General features: G+C 43.6%; 1 long non-coding RNA gene across 1 annotated transcript; it reads left to right on the forward strand.

Annotated features, from left to right (window-relative positions):
- Positions 1-2,078: 2,078 nt before the first annotated feature.
- Positions 2,079-19,433, forward strand: LOC135308212 (uncharacterized). The gene is made up of 2 exons (XR_010368753.1): positions 2,079-2,226; positions 19,142-19,433. It is a non-coding gene; the product is annotated as an uncharacterized LOC135308212 (long non-coding RNA).
- Positions 19,434-19,901: the final 468 nt, after the last annotated feature.

Below are 19,901 nucleotides of genomic sequence, written 5' to 3' on the forward strand. Positions count from 1 at the left end.
GAAGTGGTCCTGCTGTCCCAGTATTCCTGATACTCCATATTTATTTATTTATTTATCTATCTCCTAACAGCAAACTCCACAGAACAATGTCCAAAATGGATGAATAGGCTCTGATAGAGATCTTTCCTAAATGGATTTGCCTTTGCAGGAACAGCAGGCTTGGGAAATTCCTCTGGAACGTCAGGAGCAGGAAGAAGAAAGTGTTGGAATCAACACTAAACTGCTCTTCTCCCACCAGGGAAGGTTTTCTGTCTCCTGTTTTGATCCAGATCCCCCCCAAGCACACAAAGTTTTGTGGGCCTCTCACCCCCAGCCTTCCCTGGGTCTCATAAAGCCCTTTTATCTTGTGAGGAGAATAATTTCATTGGATCAAAGCACACAAAGCACCACCCTTGATGGACCTGGAGAAGTGATAACGTGGCAAAGGATCCTCCACATCAAAACCTTATGGCTGTATTATCTTTAGAGAAAAATGTGTTTCCCAACACTCATTCAAGTCGAGGAACATTACAGGGAAGGCACTTGTGCTCAATCAGATGAATAATTTATTTTGCACTGGCAGTGCTGCATTAACATCGGGCATTTCAAAGGGGCACAAAGGAGGTGGCAAATCAGGCAGGGAGAGCTGAGTGCCTAATGAATTTAGCTGTTCACATGCCCACAAGTAGCTAAATGGATTACTTAGGAAAATCAGCAGTGCTGCTTGTACAGATAGGTAATAAATTCTGTTTCATTACAGTGACTGGTATTTTAAGATTTAAAATGAAGACTGATTAAATCAAGTGAAATACGCACGTAAATTGTCATTATGTGGATGGATACACCTTACTCTATTAAAATTGGATTTCAGATTTGCTCCACGCTTTATTTTGCAGCTCATTTTTGATGACAGTTCATTCCTCCCACATCACATTATAAATTCAGCTGCATTTTAGCTTTGGAGGGAACGGGGTGGTGGTGGGGAAACTTTGTTTCTCTTTTTCCCCTTATTTTCCTGTGTCAGTATTTTACACAAGGTCAATAACAAGCTCCAGTGTGTTTACAATTACCAAGAGGATGGGATTTGTTATTGTGCCCCGACAAATGTGCTGATGCTTCCATTATTTATGGAGAGGAGATAAAAATGGTGCAACGTTCTGAGACAGAAGTAAGGTGTGTGTGGTTTATATCTGGATTTTTGATGAGTTCTCTTAATAGGCATGGGCAATGCACGGACCTGTGACCGTGGGATGTAAATTTTGCTTTGCAGTAAAGCTGTCAATGCTTTGCGGGGGTTTTTATGACTCACATTTATGCAACTTGGAAAAAAAAAAATTAAAATCTGGTTTCCTGTATTATTTAAACCCAGACTGATTGGTTTGTAATGGTTGTGGTCACAAGAGGTGTGAAAATAAGACAAACATATTCACTTAGTACTGAGGGTACTTTCAGGAAAATTTTAATGTGAAAATTAATTTTTTTTTAAGAAGGGATGCAATTCAGTTTTTAAAATCCCCATTAATATCTGTATTCCTACGGTCCTTGGTTCAGCTGGAATTGCTGAATTACATCACAAGCCTTTGGGATGAGTCCCATGGAGAGGAACAGAAACCACTATCGGGCAAAGTTTATTGGGCAAGGGCTGTGACACAGCTGTGGCTTGGGACTGTCACCTCCTTTCCCTGCTGGGACAGAGTGGGGTCAGTGTCCTCTCACCAAACTCCTGTTATCAATGAATAAAATGGGGAAAAGCCTCATTTCTAGTTTGGAAAGGGGCTCATTCCAATTCCTCAGGAGCTGGGGGTCCCAATCCATGCAGAATCCCTTTTCCTTGGTCCCTCGCTGTGGTGGCAGCCCCTCGGTCCCCACAGATTCCAGGTGGTGTGACAGCTCTGTCCCTGCCCAGCTGTGCCACCTGGGAATGCCAGAGGAGGGGAATGACATCAGGAGTCACCTCCTGCTCCAGCTGAAGCTCCCGACCAGCCATTACAACAAATTATCCTTTCTAAGAGTTTTTGTTTGAGGAGAAACTCAGAGCACCTGTCTCAGATTTACATTTTAAATTGCCCTCTCCCTTTTCCCATGATCCTAGGGGAGCATTTAGGACAGAGATGGAATTGGGTAAAGGAAAAAGTTGTGCCTGTTTTGGCTCCTCTACACCCTTGTGGCTGGAATTTGGGAGCTGTGCATCCCTGCTCCTGTGGCAGGAACAGCTCCTTGTCCTTTCAGCTGCAGCTCCTGAAACAGGTAAGAGTGGATTTCACCTGCTGGCATTGGCTGAAGTTACCTGGATATGGATTTTTCCCAGGCCCAAGGATTTGTTCCTTTACCTCCCTGCAGCTCTTTCCACAGGTTGCTGACTACATCCAAGCAATGCTGCTCTTTCTGACTTTATTATGAGCTGTAAAAGAATTTAATTTGTGTCTGCTTTTTCCTTGAGAGAATTGATTTTGTACTATATTTTAACAGCTTGGTTTAGATGGAGAAATGTTTGAAAGTGAAATTTGATTGAGTTTTGCTTTATGTTCATCTCAGAGTCTCTTTATTCATTCTTTAGCTAACCTGGATACTGAAACCACTTTGAATTCCAGAACTGTACAAAATTCTGATCAGTCTTTAAGACTTCCCTGAATGTTTTATTCCCTGGTGGAAAGGGAAGCTGACATCTTTGCTAAGCTGGGAGATCTCTATAACTGAGCATGGGCCTTTACTGGGGTGTGAAGGCTTTTCTGTGGAGTTATTTTAAAGCCCCTGAGAGCAGCAGCTTTTCCATAATCAGGTGCTAAGGGTGTGTTTTGTCTAGAACAAGGCTTTTTGTGCATATTTTTATTTTCTCTGCTGCCACTGCTGTGCAGCTCAATAATTATATTTGTTTCAACACTGCCAAACTACTTAAGTTTTAATTTTTTTCTCCATCACACACTTCAGAACTACCTCAACCACTGAACAGGTTGTACAGGAGGGCTGGCAAAGTTTCCTGCTCACACACTCAGCATTGTACTGTGAACGTAGAAATGGTTCCTGAAAGCATTTTTGATAATGTGCTGCTCCTTTCCAGAAAACAATGAACTTTAAAATACTTTATTAATAGTTTCTGTGTTGCTGTGATATATGTTTGGTTATAGCTGAAATATGATGGGAATTCTCCAGCTAAGTTTCCCTTAAAAAAATCTCAGAAGAAATTCTTTGTAAGGGAATGCAAACCTTGATTTCCAGTAAAATTTCTATGGGCATTTTGGTGCATTTAGGACAGAGACAGAATTGGATAAAGGAAAAAGTTGTGCCTGTTTAAGCTTTGAGTGAGAGGATTCAATTCCGCCATGGTGTGAATATGAAGCACAAAATCTTTAATTGCTTTTTGGGCTTTGGTTTTTCTATTCCTGGTTTATTAATGCTCAAATGCCAGAATGGTTTGGGTTGGAAGGGACCATCCAGTGCCACCCCTGCCATGGCAGGGACACCTCCCACTGTCCCAGGCTGCTCCAATTCCCTTCTAACCTGGCCTTGGGCACTGCCAGGGATCCAGGGGCAGCCCCAGCTGCTCTGGGCACCCTGTGCCAGGGCCTGCCCACCCTACAGGGAAGGATTTATTCCCAATTTTCTCATTTGATTCTGCCCTTATCTCATTCTCTGTTACTCTCTCCCTGCTGGTGTAACACTTTACTGTGATCAAAATTCTGTTGTTGGTATTTAGAGAAGCTCTGGGCAGCAGCAGAAATGGCAAAGCAGTCAGATAACCAGAAAATTGATACTTTAGATCTTTTTTGTTTTTCCTTTCGATACAGTGAGGGTCAAGCTGACTTAAGCAGCAATAAATGACAATACAGACAGTATCAAAAGTACCTAAATAAGAGTCAGGATAATAACCAAGAATCTTAAAGTTTAAAGGAAACAAAAGTCAGAAGAAAATTTGTAAATTTCTGTTCACAACTTTCTACCCAAATTCTACATTTGCTGAGCAGGGATGGGAAGGGCTCTTCAAAGACTGACACGATTTCCATGCCTTTCACTCTAGGAAATGCTATTTATTATTAAAAGCCCTTTTTTTTTTGTTAGTGTAGCAGCAAAAAGGGAAAGCAAATATTCACAGTAATGAAGTTCATTACAACTCTCTCATACATGCAAAAGTTAGTGACAAACTGCCAGAGGTTATAAATATCTGCTTATAAATATTTAAAAAAATCAGTCACTCAAGCATCTCCTTGTCATCAGCAAAGCAAACTCTTTAAATTTACAAAAGCAATTCCTATAATAAAACGCTGGTTCAGAGCTGCCATCAGCTCCTGCTGGTGATTTGTCACTTTGTGCTGACTCAGTGCAGAGCTGTCACTGCCACTCCTTGGGATGGAAATCTGGTCCTTAGCAGGGAGAAGGGACATTTGCAATGGATATTCCTCACTCCTGGGACTGGGAATGAGGAGTTTTGTCCTGCTTTGCTTTGTGTGAATCTGATGCTGAGCAAGCCCTGCAGATCCCAGGGGTAGAAAACACTTTGGTACATCAATGAGTGAAATGGAATAACAATTTGGGAGAGAAAAATCCTTTTTTTTTTTTTTGTTTTTTCTTTTTTCCTGCACCTTTATTACCACAATGAAGTTTGTGTTTCAGGAAAACAAGGAAATTACCATTGATGTAAAAAGTGGATTGAAATTCTTCTGCAATCTCTGCATTTCAAACCCTCCAACAAACCCCAGCCTTGCCATGGAACCTGGCATGGTATAAAAACACAAATTTACCAAAATAGAATGAAATCTTAAGAATATTCCTCAATGTTGGGGAAAACTTCTTAACAAAACATCCCCAATGTTGTTATGAAGAAACAATAACTCCACATGAATTGATTCATCCTTCAAATAGGGAGAGATTGGCACACCTGTAAAAACAATACCCAGTGTGTTGTTCTTTTGTAAAACATCTTCATATTTCACATTCTCACTCTGTTTTTGATGTTATTTTAATTTACCTGCTTTGCTCCTGTTTTCAGTTCGCACTGTGTTGGGGGGGTTCCTTTTTTATTTTTAATGCAAGGGACCCTCTGGATGCTCTATAAACAATAAGAGTAATAGGAAAAAATTAATATCTGCTTGTTGAGCTGGGGAGGGACAGGACTGGTGAAAAATGGAGGATAAAAGTAAAATGCAGCATTTTTGATTTCCCAAGTCCTATAAAAGTAGGTGGAAGCTGTGCCTTCCACTCAATTTGTGCTGCCAGAGTGGCTCTAGAGAGTTTTCCTAAATAACACAAATGGAAATTCTTGGTAAATACAGGAATTAAGTGCACACAGATTGAGATTTATTTTAAAATGAGTATTTTATAGAAAGTGTTCGGCAGCTCTTCAGTATCCGGCAGGGAGGCAGAGGAGCTGTTTCCTGCTGGCATCACGAGAGGGCACTCAGCAATTGCATTTCAGCATCTTTTGCTACCCACGTCAGACAAATTCCACCTTTCCCTCCTTCAAAATAAAAGACAACACGAGATTCCACACAAAGGTTTCTCGTGCGTCGCAGCAGGATGTGTTGCTGATAAATAATTCTCAGCAGAAACGTAAAATAAATGTTGTGTATAAATAGTGCTGGGATATGGCACTTTGGGGAGGGAAGGAAGTTTTAATTCCAAATAACAGGTATTTATTTGTGTCTGATCAGAGACTGGATGTTCTGGAATCGTGGTGATGCCTTCCAAATGTTCCTGCAGCTCATCTGAGCAGGGCAGGGAGCAGCTCTGAGAAGGAAAAAATTTTTTTAAAATCTGATCTAAAAGAGGATTTTTAGATGTGGAAATGGGGAAGGATGAGGTGGAAGAGGCAGCCTGGCTTTGGTGCTCTGTGCTAGGGAGGGCTGACCCCAAACACCACTAGAGCTCCAGCCCTGCCCCTGAAAATACAAACTGTTAAATATAAAAGTTTAAGAATGAATACTAATAGTTAAATGTAATAAGGAAAAATACAAATAGTTAAATATAAGTGTTTTAAGAATAAATACAAATAGTTAAATATATCTACTTAAGGAAAAATACAAATACAGTTAAATATAAATATTTAGGAATAGACACAAAGAGTTAAATGTAAGTATTTAAGAAAAAATACAAGTACAAACAGTTGAATATAAACATTAAATACAAATACAAACAGTTAAACATGAACCGCTCTGGATAGTAAGTGCAAAACCCATGCGCTGGTGGTCTGTGTTTTCCCTTCTACCCAAGAATCATGGAATCACAAAACCCTGGATATTAGAAAATCTATCCAGGATCACTGAGTCCAGCCAAGCGGAAAGAGATGGGAACAAAGTTGTCAGGACCAAGGTTTGGTTTTTGTGGTGTGACTGGAGCTGTGTGTAAGTTGTTGTAGTCAAGTTTTGTGGTGAGTGTGGAGCTCTCCAGCCACCCCCAGCTCTGGAGCCTCTCAGGAAATCCAGGAGAGGTTTCTGAAGGACAGGATACAGGATCCTGTAGGACGCTGTAGCTGAGGCAGCTCCCGTAAATCCCAGGGCAGGACTTTGCTTGGACTCATCAATAATTGTTTGGATTAATCAATTAATCTCATTGAGATTGCCTTTTTGCAGGTGAATTATTTATTGGGAGCACAGGCTGAGGCAGAGCTGTGTCCTGAGCCCCGCTGTGCTCCCAGCTCTGAGCAGGGCTCCAAGCAAGTCCACTTTGAGGTTTCCCATCACTCCACATCCTTTTTCCAGCTCAGCATTGGTCCTGAAGCATTTGGAGTTCTCTTATCTCTGGCTCCATGTGCCATAAGCTCTCCTGTTTAAATTCAGCCCCTCTGTGTTCACCAGAGGCTTTCCCAGGGAGAGCTGCCCTGGCATCCTCTGCCCTCCTCCTCCAAAGGGAGTCCTGAGCAATTCCAAGTGTTCTTCCCTCTGTGCTATCACCAGGCAACACAAGGTTCTCAGCAGATGAAAGGCTCTGAATTTCTTGGCTGTTCAAGCCAAAAGCCAGGCACAGCAAATCTCTACACCTGCCTCTGAGCCTGGCTCAGGATCCTTAGGCTCTGCTTTAAGCAAAGCTGGAGTCACGAACCCAGTGTTCTCTTACAGGGATATTTTCTCCTTTTGTTAAATCTGGCTGCTACTAAAATGCAATCTAAACTTTATCGTAAGAAGCCTGTTTTAAAGGAATTGCATCCCTCAGAGGAGTGTATTCCAAAAAGACAGATATTCTGTACAATATTCATAAAGTACAAAAAAAAATCCTTCCCTGACTCTAGAAATGAGTGTTACTGTTTTCCTTCCTGTTCCTTTCCTGTTGCTTTTAAATCAACTGTAATCAAAAAAGGATGTGGTTTCTCTTTTTAGGAAAGAAAGGGGAGCAGGAAGTTTATTTCTACTGAATCATATTAATGCCATAAAACATTTAATGTCCTTAAGTGATCTGAAGTGTTCTAGGTCTGAGTTAAATCTGCAGTGTTGTTTGGGGTCTCAAGTTTGTGCCATCCTAAAACCCACAAACCTTTGATTCCTGCACAGCTGCAGCATCACAGATGGATGAATATACAAAAGATTGTTGGAACTGTGAGGTCATGAACCAGAAAACTTGCTCAACAAGAGTGCAGAGAACAGTGGGTCCTCTTCAGAGCAGAAACCCTGTGGTTACAGGGTGGAAATGCCAGAGCTGTGATGGGTTCAGTCACGTGGGCTCGCTCCATACTGATGGAGGATGTGTCATTTTCTTCAGGAAGGGAGCCAAAGGTCAGGGAAAGGAACAATTCCAAGTGCCGAGTCATTTTCTGTTAGTTTTTGTGCGCTGGGTTTGTGTGGGTTTTGTACAGCACAACATCAAACACAGGCACCAAAGGACAGAAGTGGTGAAACACAAAGGCAAAGAAATCAGGTGGGGAGCTGGCAGGGAAAGGCTCTTCCTTTTCAAACCACATTTCTAGGAGTGAGCTCTGCTGGGATTTTTAACTGGAAATAATGAGAAATAAAAGGCAAACATCTGAATTGGGCAGAGGAACATTGCACAGCAGGGCCTGCTGTAGTTTGTTTGGGAGTTTTCTCTTTGTGACAGGGGAGAAACCTCACTTGGTGGGTGAAGGAGTGTGAGTCAGACAAGTGTGATTTTCCTGGGAAAAGGTTTAGCAAGAAGATGAAGGTGAGACTGTGAGGGGAAAGAAAAAGTCTAATTTGATGGCTTGCACCCCTTGGGATCTCTCCATATCCCAGAGATCCCACGTTTGGCATGAAAAATCTTTGGAGTGTTCATTTCACCCATGGTCTGTAACCCTCATAAAGCGTTTAATGTCATTAAATGATCTCCTTAAAGGAGATTTCCATTTTTCATGGAATGCAGCAACTCATTAGTCCCTCAACTCTCTCCAATTGCCCAAAGCTGGATTTCCTGCCTGCTATAGCAAATAATCAATAAAGGAGGGCAAGAACATTGACTGGGGAAAATGCCTTATGGAAAAATCTTATTTAGGCATTTGTGCCTATCTCTTCCATGTGGGCTGGAGCTGCTAAAAATACTAAGATAGAAAATGAATTCCATAACACACTAATGAAATTGTCTTCAGCTTTCTTAGGGATCTTGCCCAGATTTGACTCCTGTTGATCTAATTAGAGCTTGAGCACTTGTTACACCAGCAATTGCCTGATGCTGCAACTTGGCAACTTTGGGCAGAACTGTGGGAGCTGCTGGAGAAGGTCCCTGCCAGGTGAACAAGGATATTCAAAAAGTAGATACCCAAAAGACTTTAAAATAACAGATAAACACAGTGTTAGATTGATTTAATAATTGCTGCTGGCAGCTCGGCTGTCCTGCTGTTAAATACAACCTGGGAATGTTTAATGCCTTCAATAATCAGATATTTTTGATATATTTGTGGTACCTTCTGCAGGCTGTAGGAACCTGGCTTCAGGTCTGGAGGCTTCAAGGCTTTGGAGCAGTTTCCAATGAGTAATGGTGGATAATTTAAAGGAATATTTGCAATTACTATAATTCTCTCATTATATTTCGTTTTACATCCCCCAGCAACAAATTCCAGTGATAGCAGCAATGAACTAGCTCAGAGCAGCATTTCCTAATAAAGATCAGGGAAATGAAGATGACAATTGCTTCTCATTTTTCCTGCATCCTGGCATGATGTGAAAATTCACAGTAATTTCACTGCATAGAAATCTAATTAATCAATACATTGGAATTGCAGTCGCAGCAGCTACTAAAGTAGGGCTCAGAATTAATTTTTTCAGCTCGGAGATTCAAACAGCCTTTCTCTTTAATTCTGTTGTGTATTTCAGCACACAAAGTGCTGCATTTGAATAGGAACTGGATTATTTAATTATTCAAGTTGATTAAGGTGGGTAATTAAATGCTGCTACTAATATATTATGTACTTTACATTTTATTTCCATTAAAAGTGATTTTTAAGTACAAAGTAAAAGGATTATTTGAGTTTCCAAACCCACTTTTCTACTGCTTATTCTGAGTTGCCTGATTGCTCATCCCCCAGTATTTCCAACACTGAACCAAGAATCAGAACAAGCATTTATGGAAACCAACACAGTTTGCAGTTACTTGTTTTACTAACTCTTTTAATCTTGCATTTTAATTCCACCTTTTCCAGCTGCCAAAACCCTGTGAGCAAATTATCCTCAGCAAGTCACCTCTATTTTCTAATTCATGTAACCATCTTTTTGTGTGCTGCCGATTTCTCATTTGGGCAGGGTTTTTTTGGTTGTTAGTGTTTGGTTTGGCTTTTTTCCTTTCAATTTTTGTTTCAGGGACAATGGAAGTGTCCATGGCCGGGTTGGACATTGGGGTTTGGAGCACCTGGGGCAGTGGGAGGTGTCCCTGCCATGGCAGGGGTGGAACCAGCTGTAGCTTTGGGTTTATCTGGGTTTTTCATGTCTTTTCTGTTCCTCAGCTGTTTGAGCAAGGCACGAGGCCTAAGGGGTGAAATTTCAGAGCAGTTTCTGTGTCTGGCTTCCCTCTGAAAGTTGGGAACAACCAGTTAAAGTTCAGCAACTTCCAGCCAGGAAGTCTCCATGGCTACCAGAGGCTCAGGCTGTTTTCTAGAGACAGTGCAAAACTGGGATGTGAAAATATTGCAAATGGTTCCTTGTGTCTTGTACATCGGGCAGCGAAATCCCTCCATAAAGAAATCAGCATTTACAAAAACCAAAAATTATAAAAACACAATTAGGATGGGAGGGGGGGAGTGCAACACAGAATTAGGAACAGTCCCTGGATCTGGGGTGATAACATCTCCACCCTGATGTTTTCTGCTGGGATTTTCCTGCTCTGTCCACAGCAGTGGTTTCCATACAGGTCACACCTGCCAGCCAGCTGCTCCTTGACACTCAGGACCTATTTTGGGAAGCTGGGTGCTTTAATTAGCCTTAGGATTTCAGCTTTTCTATTTTCCATCTATTTGTAGCCCTGCAGCTCTTTAGTGTGTAACCCTAAACTCCACACACAGTGGGAACTGCTGCTTTCCCAGTTTGGGCAGACACAACAATTCCTCTCCAGGCCTGGCAGTCAAGGACACCTCACTGCCTCAGGCCCTGAGATGGGAACAAAAGTGAGTTGGGGGAGCAAACTTGGGGTCAGTGACTTCATTAGCTGAAGCTGGAATTGGGACATTAACCCCAATATGCAAATGGACCAAACTTATCAAAGTGTGAAAGCCCCATGACCCATCGTCCATTTTTGGGGAGCTTTGTCTGCCCTAAATGTATCTGAAGGCCTCTCAATAAACAGAAGAGCTTTTTATTCCCTTCATTCTGTCTGGCCCCTGTTTTTAGGCAGCCCAAAAAGGCATCAGCTGTAGGGCAAGTCCCAGAGCATCCCAGCAAGGAGCTCTCCCTGCTGCTCCCAGGGTGTTTGCTCTGCATTGTGCAGGGATCACCCCCTGGCTGACAGGAGCCCTGGTGACAGAATGGGCCCCATCCAAGTTTTGGGGCTGATGTCTTGTGCATGAATCAGGTTTCTGTTTGAATTTTGGCCCTCTGCAAAGCTGGCTGCTCATTTTGCTAAGGCAAACCCAGAATACTAAACAGGTAATTAATTTCTGTTCTTTGCCAGGAGTCAAAAGGCAGTGTTCCCCAGGCATTGAAGACTGTTGAGGATTTTCATGAAGCTGAGCATTTAAAAATATATATAAATAACACATTGCTGGAATTTGTATGCAAATAACATAACCAAGTATCGTTGATATTCACAATTTATTTTATTAGTGCCTGTGTTTTCCTTCTGGCTTATTTAAAAATGCTCTTTGTGGCGCAGTTGTGTTTGTTGAGAGGCTACAGAGCTCTCTAATGAGGTTGGGTGTCTGGCTCACTTGTACCAGTTTCCTTTTTGCAAGTAGAAAGGAGCCAAGCAGGGGTGGAAGGCACTGCCTCCAGGGATGAAACGAGACCTCTGTGCTTCCCTGGGAGCAGCAACAGGAAGATGAACCAAATCACTCCAGATTGCCCCAAAAAACCCCTCATGATCTCATTCTGGCTGCTTGCTCTTGGCTGTTCCTCTGTTGAAGGAGGAGAGAGAGGGAAGGGGCTGTGGCCCAGCAGCTCTGTGGAGAACAGCTCCTGTTCTCTGCTCAGCCCATGAAAGAAGAAATGTTCCCAGTCAGAAAGAGAGATCTTGGGGAGCTCCAGTCAGGCTGGGCTGTGAAAGAAGCCCTTGGAAGCAGAGCAGGAATTTTTGAGCTACGTGATGAGGGAAATCTCAGACTGACTCAGGCCAAGGCTGTGAGCTGAGAAGTTCTTTGCTATTGCCAGCAGAAGAGTGGAGATAAATAAACATAAATCACCTTGTTACATGGCCAGAGTGTGAATTGAGGACTCCAGCCCTCAGAAATGGGAAATTAAAGACTCTGGGCTGAAGGAGGGCTTCTTGTCCAACACACAACATTGAAAAACTCATTAGAGGTGTCCTGGAGAGCAGCTCAGCCACTTGCTCTGATTCCCCCGGATCTGGTTTTCCCAATAAAGCTTCCTGAACATCTGCCTGCTGCTCACCATCTGAGCTGTGACAGAGCCACCAGGCGTGTGGGATCTGAAAGGATAAAAGAGATTTTGAAGCCCTGGGCCTGCATGTGCCCAACTTGCTGCAATATTTTTCTGAGCTGACAAGACAACGCCTCTTGGAAGCTCAAGTTGTCCCAGAGGGTCTGTGAAACACGGAGTTTTTACGGGAAAATCAGAACTAAGAGAACTCAGACTTATTTTGTTTCTCAATTTAGGTTGCAGGCTGCTGTTTCTGAGGATGTGTTTCCACGTGCTTAACACTCAGGATGGTTTTGACATCTTCAAAGTGTATGTGGGTATTTTTAGGGCCGTATTTTTTATCCAAAAAATGCTCCAGTAGACATTTGTAGCCACCCTGGCAGAAACCCCAGCCAAAAAAGAAGGCAAAGGCACTGCTGCAAGGCAGCATCACTCCAACCCCATGTGTTCAGGAAGCACAGCAGAATTTAAGCCAAACCCAGCTTATGTCTCACCATTTTAAAGCACTAAATGTCAGAGCTTGGCAGCTGTCAATAGAAAGCTTTTCCCCTTTCACACTGGTCATTATTTATGCACAATAAATTATTTATTAATTTGCCTTAATAGAAAGAAAATTGTCTTTTTAAACCCCCACTAAATAGCTGATGGAATATATAAACTGAATTATGTCCAATATTGATCTGATCTTGTGTATATATACTGACTTCCAGTCACTTAAAATTAATATAATTGACTACAGAGGTGCCGGGCACGTTCCTGGAAGGCAGATTAATGATCTGGTGAAGTGATCAAGCACTTAGTGGCTTGTGGCTGATAAATCATTTCAGCTCCTTGATAGGTAGGGCATTTAATTATGGTCATTTAACCACTGTTGACTGTTGTGCCATTGTACAAACTAAAGCAATCAAAACATTAACTTGAGTGTGGAGTTGGAAATGATTGTATCCACAGCCTTGCAGTTGCTGTATGAGCCATGCTGTCAGTTAAACTGGGACCAACTGGCTTTTTGAAGAAATCTCAAATATTTCAGAGAACTTATTCTTATTTAGCTGTTAGTTTTAGGGGGGTACTAAATATTTTTTATCTATTTCTCTGCACACAAAGCAGAGATGCAGGGTTATGTAGCAATGCCCAGGGAAGCTGCAGAATCAACCCCTGGAAGGGCTCAGAAAAGGCACTTAGCAGTGGATTTGGCAGTGCTAGGTTAATGGTTGAACTTGGTGGTCTTAGAGGGCTTTTCCAGCCTTAAGGAAGCCTATCTTTATATAAAATTTATATTTTATTATATTTATATAAAATCAGGAATGGGATAAATGCATCCTCTCCCCCTGGGGCAGCTGGGAGGAAGGGCTTCCCTGGGGATCCCACATCAGATCTCCTGCAAGTGCAACTGAACCAGTTGTTCTCTGGCTGCTCAGGTATGAATTTGGGAGTGTTCCAATGTTTTCCTAATATTCTTCTTAGGTGGGACCCCTTGCAGTGAGAAACCCTTCAGTAGAACCACAGGCTAATCAGTTTTAGCCCAGAAACAGTAATTTAAACCTGAAGCCCCAGACAAAATTCTTTTCTTCCCCCTGGAAATCACTTTTATCTGCAGAGCTGGCAGCAGGTTTGGCTCTTCCCCAGGGAGAACCTGCCTGTGCTGGAGATAGAAAATCCTCCTTCCTCCCTGATTTCTGCATTCATGCTTGGAAAAATTGCCTGCCTGCTTAATTTTGCTGTTTTCTGTCTGCTAATCCCCACCTTGGAAGGATTTTTAAGGGGGTTCAGAGGAATGACAGAGGTTGGTCCCAGCAGGCTGAGCCAAACAGGCTCTGATTTTTGGTGTTGTTTTAATAATAAATGAGATGAAATAGGGCTGCTGCCTGCAGTGGCAGCTTGGGGGGTCAGAGGGAGCTTGGGATGCTCCCATTGTTGCAGAACTCCACCTGGGCTTCCCCTGGCTCCAAAAACCTTCCCTGCTCAGGGAATTGGGTGTGCAGTTATTGCATGGGCTCAGAGGAAGGTGTCCCTGCCACAGCAGGGGGCTGGGTTTAGGTGAGGTTTAAAACCTCCTTGAGCCCAAATCATTGAAATTCTGCCACTTTTTGGAGGGAAATAAGAGGAATTGCTGAGGCTAAGGGAGACTTTTTCCTCCACAAACCACAGAGGTGCTGCTGGAATTCCTTTGGAGATGAGACAAGGTTCATTCTCGGGGGGTTTTGGGGGGAATTGTTTGTTTTGATGGAGTAACCAAGGTGCCAGTGGGAAGCTTTTTCCACTGCCTCAATCCTGTTGGAGCCAGGACTGGGAGGATCTCACTGCTCAGTCAAGGACATCCTGATGGCACTGCCAGACTCCTCAGTGTCCCTTTGTGTGGCCGTGGTGGCCTCGGGTGACCCTCAGCAGTGGCACTGGGCTGTCCCTGGCTGTCACATCAGGGGCTGCTCCTCACCACCCCAATGTGCTCCTGGAGCTCCTCTCTGCAGGGAGAGCAAACAGTGAATGGCTGCAGCAGGTTCTCAAAGCACCCACTAATTAAATCAGATTTAATTATTTAACCTACCAGGCTTAATTTTTCTATTTTCCTGTTCTATTCTGAGTGGAGAAATAGAAATGTAAATACAAATAAACCAGAGAGGCAGTGCCACCACGAATTCTCTTGATTTTGGGAGTCCAAAGCTGCTGAGGTTGGCCAGGAGGTTTGGAGGGCACCAAGGAGAGAGGCTGGGGTTGGGGAGGGTCTGGCAGTGAGGCCTCAAAATGGGTTTATTTGGTGATGTCTTCCACATTAAATCACAGATTCCTTTGCTTAACCTTTTGCTGAGTAAGATTTTATATAATTTATGCTCGAAATGAGCACTTAGCACTTGGGTCCTGGTGATGTCAAGGTTATCTCTGACCCCTCTGGGGTCCCCACAGAGATCTCCCTGCTGGAGTTAATGTGCTGAGCTAAAGATTACAAATTACAATTAGGCATTTGATGATGGGGGGGAAAAAACATCTCGGATCTTGGTGTGGACTGAAATCAAGGCAGCCAGACAGGAACGAGGGGCTCTGTCTCCTTTTCTGCTGCTCGGGGTCAGTCTTTCATGGCTTCTCCTAAAAGGACTGGGAATTCCTGCTGTCAGCAGGGGGAGGAGCTGCAAAAAGAGCGTGACTTTTGCTAAAATGTCATTGCAGGCTGTTCCTGGAGGAGGAATGAGGGAAAACAACGCCGTGGTGTGCGAGGCACTGCGATGCCTTTGTTCTGTGCCAGCACAGCTCCCAGAGCCCGAGCAGGATTCCAGCCCTGCTGCAGTGACATTTGTAAATGAGAACATGGCAAGGCCTGAGTTTGGCCAGGATAAAATGCTCTTTTTAAGGGTGGGGGATTAAAAAAAAAATAGTCTGACTTAATGGAAAAGGGGAATCAGTCTGGGGGGGGAAATATAAAAAAGGTTTAAGAAGCAAAACAGAATTTAGAAAGGGCAGAGCATGAATGCCAAATCACACAGGAGAAAGGGTCTTGCAGAGGTAGAATGAGAAGGGCTGGGAGGGAAGGGACCAGGAGAGGGGGGCAACAGCTTCTGGAATGGCACAGGGGCTTAGAAAGCTAAAATGAAAACAAAAGGCCAAGGGGGAACATTCACATGGATATAAGGAGGAATGAATGGCTGAAAGGCATTTGAAGAATGCCTCTTACAGTGTCTGCACTGAGGATCCTTTTAAATTTGTTTGTTATGAATTTTACCCTCTGTCCTGTTTTGCTGTTTGGTGCAAGGCTGTTATGTGAAAAATACAGCCCCGTTTCAGGGAGCTGCCATTATTCCCTGGGATTTCATGGATCTTAGCACTGCTTAATGTCTCCTTTCATCCTGCTGAGGAAGTGACAGATTGACTGGGGGTATCTTTGACCCCCTGTTTGTGCACCAGATCCCCCTGTGCTGTAACAAGGGCAAAGTCTGAACCACAAAATTTTTAAAATGCCATTTGGAGACCAAGAGGAGCAGCAGAAACAAACAAACAAACCCAGTCCCAGCACAAACCCTCAGCAGCAGCTGGTCAGGGCTGGGGGCAGAGGTGAGCTGTATCACCTTTGTTTTTCCCTTTCCACCTCTTTCTGCCTCCTGCCTAATGAGGCACCAGCTATTTGTGAGCACAGAACTGCTCAGGCAGGGCTGGAAGGAGCTGAGAGCTGCCTCCTGTGCAGGAGCATTGTCAGCAAGGCTGGGGAGCCATGCCAGCACATCCATCCTGCAGGCCAGGGTGAATCTGAGCCCTCAGGAACAATCCTTGAGTGTGGAAACCCAGGGCACAGGGAATATTTCTCTGTCTGCTCTGGGGTGCCCTGACCCCCAGGGGAGCACTGACTCTGACCCTCATTCCTGGAGAAAGTTTCCCAGACTTCAAGATAGACTGGAATCCACAAAAGTGTGAAATGGATTATAGAGAGTAGTGTAGGGGTATAACTTGGTGAGAAATTGAGGTTTTGGGATTTTTAGTGTGTTTTGGATGGAAGCAGGATGGAGGGCACAGGGTGTTGTCCTGGGTTTCTTCTTCATGCTTCTTCCTGGGTTTAGGTGGCATTTTGTAATTGGGCAGAAAAGTCTGCATTGGGGCTTTGGGATCAGTTATTGGGTTAAAAGGGTGTCAGTTCTTAATTGGATAGTTTAGTCTTAAAAGACCTTGTACCAAGAGATTGTTGGCCATTTTGTGCCTTCTAATGAAAAGCTGCTGAACTCACAGTAGTGAGACTGTTTTACTGATAGGAAACAATAAACTCCTGAGTCCCAGCATGAACTACAGTCTCAAGTGCCTTCAGTCCAGACCAGAGAAACCAAAAACTGGTACCACCACACCTGAGCTTCACCAGGTTCCATCTAGAAGGAGGAACACCTGAGGCTTTGTTTGTGGCTGCTCTCAGAGGGGTTTGCAGCCTGGTCCCAGCCCATGGAATGATCTCCTGGAGGTTTGGCTGCTCCAGCCACTCCTGGGCAGCCCTTGGTCCTGTCATGCTGGAAGGACACGGGACACAGCTTAAGGGAACCCTGCACCACTTCTTCCTTCCTTCCAGGCATGTTGTCCCATAGTGGAGAGTGGAAATTTAGATAGAAATGGAATTCTTGGCATTTTTCTGTCTTAGTGGGGATGGGAAGCCGTGTCTTCCAATCCTATATTAAAAAACAAAGGCTTTGACAGGCAATGTAATTATAGCCTGGATTGGTTATTAAGTTATTGCATTTTCTGTCATCATTTGATGTTTACTTACAAGAGCTGGATGTGCCTGCAGTGGCTGGGAGATTTTGTAACCAGTTCTGGCAGTTTCAGTCCAGAGCTTTACACAACCAGCAATACAGTGGTTTCATTAAACAGGGGCTTTAAGTAAACCTCCAAACTGAAACTCATCTGCTCTGGCATTAGAACCGTGCAAAAATGAGACACATGGAAAACAGCAGATGAGATTGGGCTATTAAGAATAATTAATACTGAATTTAATTGACAATTACTTAGCAAGAGTGATATTTGGCTTTCAAAGGCCATCTACATTTACGGTGCTACACAGAACAATAAAAGAAGCAATCTGTTTTAGGGAGATGAACATAAAGGGGGGGAAATGCAAATGCTGGGCTCCTTTATCCTGGGGCAGTGCCTCCTGCAGCAGAGCAGGTACAGGATGGGAGGTGCACACACCTTAATCACAACTTCAGAAGGCATCTCCTAATTGTTTCCTGGATTCTCATCCTTTTGGGGAAGGAGGGAGAGCTTTTGGGGTTGGTGTTATTTACATATAAAAGATTCAACTGTTGTGTTAAGGGGGCTGTAGAGTGTGAGTGTTTACCCACAGGCAGGTGACTCAGCCTTGGATAAATTCACTTTTTTATTCAATCCCTGTTACTTTGTGATGCCTGGGTGTATTTTTCATGGGTTTTTGTTCCTGTTCACAGTTTGAACACTGATCTCCTACACTCTCCTTTGTTCCCATGCTCATATTATCACCACTTTGTCATCCTTTAGGCTTTTCCCCCCACTTTGTGAAACCTTTAGATGTGGGCAGAAAGGAAAGGGGACAGAAATGAACAAATTGGTGAACAAATCTGTAATGGAATGAATGAAAAAGCCTCAGCACCACAAGGAATCAGTAACTAATGAGTAGGAAGTACTGTACAGTATGTCATTCATTTAGCCCTCCCTGCTCTGGGTAGCAGCAGATGGTGCCCTCAGGGACTTGGATGTTCCCATCCATGCTCCAGCACTACTAAAGAGGTGAGATGAGAAAAGGAGACGAGATGGATCACACCAATCAGCCCAGCAGAAAAATTATTATGATTACATAACTAATGACCCAGGGAATTAGACAATATCAAAAATAGGAAGGATGCCAATTTGTGCTGTGACATGTCTGAGCAGCCAAAGCAGTGTGGGGGCTGTGTGGTGAGAGTTGTGTGGTTAAGGAAAACAGGGGGGCTCCTCATCCAGCCTGCAGAAATGTTCCTTTCATTTGACAGCAGTTTCTCTAGATGCTGAGAGAACTCCACCACTGGCTATTCCTGCAGTAATCCTGACCAGGTTGTGCCCTTACAAGTTCTTTTTTTGCCATATTTAGCTCAGCTGAAAACTTGTTAGGAGCTGGGTTTGCTCCAGTTTTGTTGAACAGCTTTGCTGTGAGTGCAGCAGGAGCAGAGGCCCCAGCTGAGGAGCAGCAGCTGCTCAGGGACTGTCCCAGTGCTTCTGCTCCTGCTGGTGGCACAGGCAGCTCCCAGCTCCTCCAGGAACCCCTGTGTGGCATGGAAGTATCCTCTGCAGGACTAGGCAGAGCCCTTGGTGTCAGACCTTCAAAGGATGGGATCACGACCCCACAGAAAACTGAAATATCCCACACTGAAATACCCCAGGGGAAGGAATGCTGGATGGAATTTGAATTTACTCAGGAATAGCTTTAGTTAGCTGATCTCCCTCCCCCAGTTCTGACAGATTTTCTTCTCCAGTTTATTGATTTATTTATTGAAATGTCTGGATTGAGATTGCAAACTCCTCCTGTCTGTGCTGTAATCCTGATTCCAGGATCCTGTTGGTGGTTCCATATGTGCCTGCCAGCTACTCAAATTGGAAAAGCTGACTTTGCTGTCCCACAGCTCAGAGGTCTGGCCACAAAGCGTGGAGCAGCCCAAAAATGATACGAAATGCAGCTTTTTGCCATCTGCTGGAAAATGTTAATGAGCTGATGATCTCATCCTCTATTTTAGACAGGTGTCCACATCCCCAAAAATGTGATGAGAAATGACATCTTTGTTGACAGTCTCATCAGATTAATTGGACTTCAGGAGTGAGCTAATTCTCACATCAAGAGGCTTGAGAACATACTGTGGGAGCTGTGTGAAGAACCTTGAACTCCTGCTTCTTGTGCTGTCACCAGATCATAGCAGCTTTGATGGACTGGATTAGGAAATCAATATCCACACATTGACATGCTAATCCCTCCAGGGACACTCATTAAATAAATTCTCATCAAGGGCCACAACAGTGTGTGTGCAATCAGGAGCTGCAGCTCAGTGCTACGTTTCATCTGAGTGCTTTCAAAAAACAAAACGTTTTTCTAAAACATTAAAATTTATATTAAGCTCCCCAAGCCATGAATTTGGGCATGAAATGGAACTTAAGGTGTTAAAAGCATGAGGAAGGGTCAGGTTTTGGTGGTACACAAAAATGAATGGGGAGAAACTGTGAGGAGTGAATGGGATCTGCTGGGTCATGGGTTCAGCCCTCTGCTCTGGGAGATATCCATGCCATGGAAAGCCTTCCATCAGGTGCTCAAGTGCCTCTTGAAAACTAATTAGAATTTTCCTCCTCTTGGGACTCTGTTCTGTAACCTTTCCCCAGTAATGGCGAAGAGGCTGTCATCTAATTTCAGAATAAATGTGTTCCTGGCTAATTTATATTATTTTTTTCCCTCTCTAACTTACAAATCCTTTTCTCCTGACTGGGTGCATTTACAAACTGGAATAT

The sequence above is a fragment of the Passer domesticus genome, chromosome 9 (assembly GCF_036417665.1).
Source record: "Passer domesticus isolate bPasDom1 chromosome 9, bPasDom1.hap1, whole genome shotgun sequence".
NCBI classification, from domain to species: Eukaryota; Metazoa; Chordata; class Aves; order Passeriformes; family Passeridae; genus Passer; species Passer domesticus.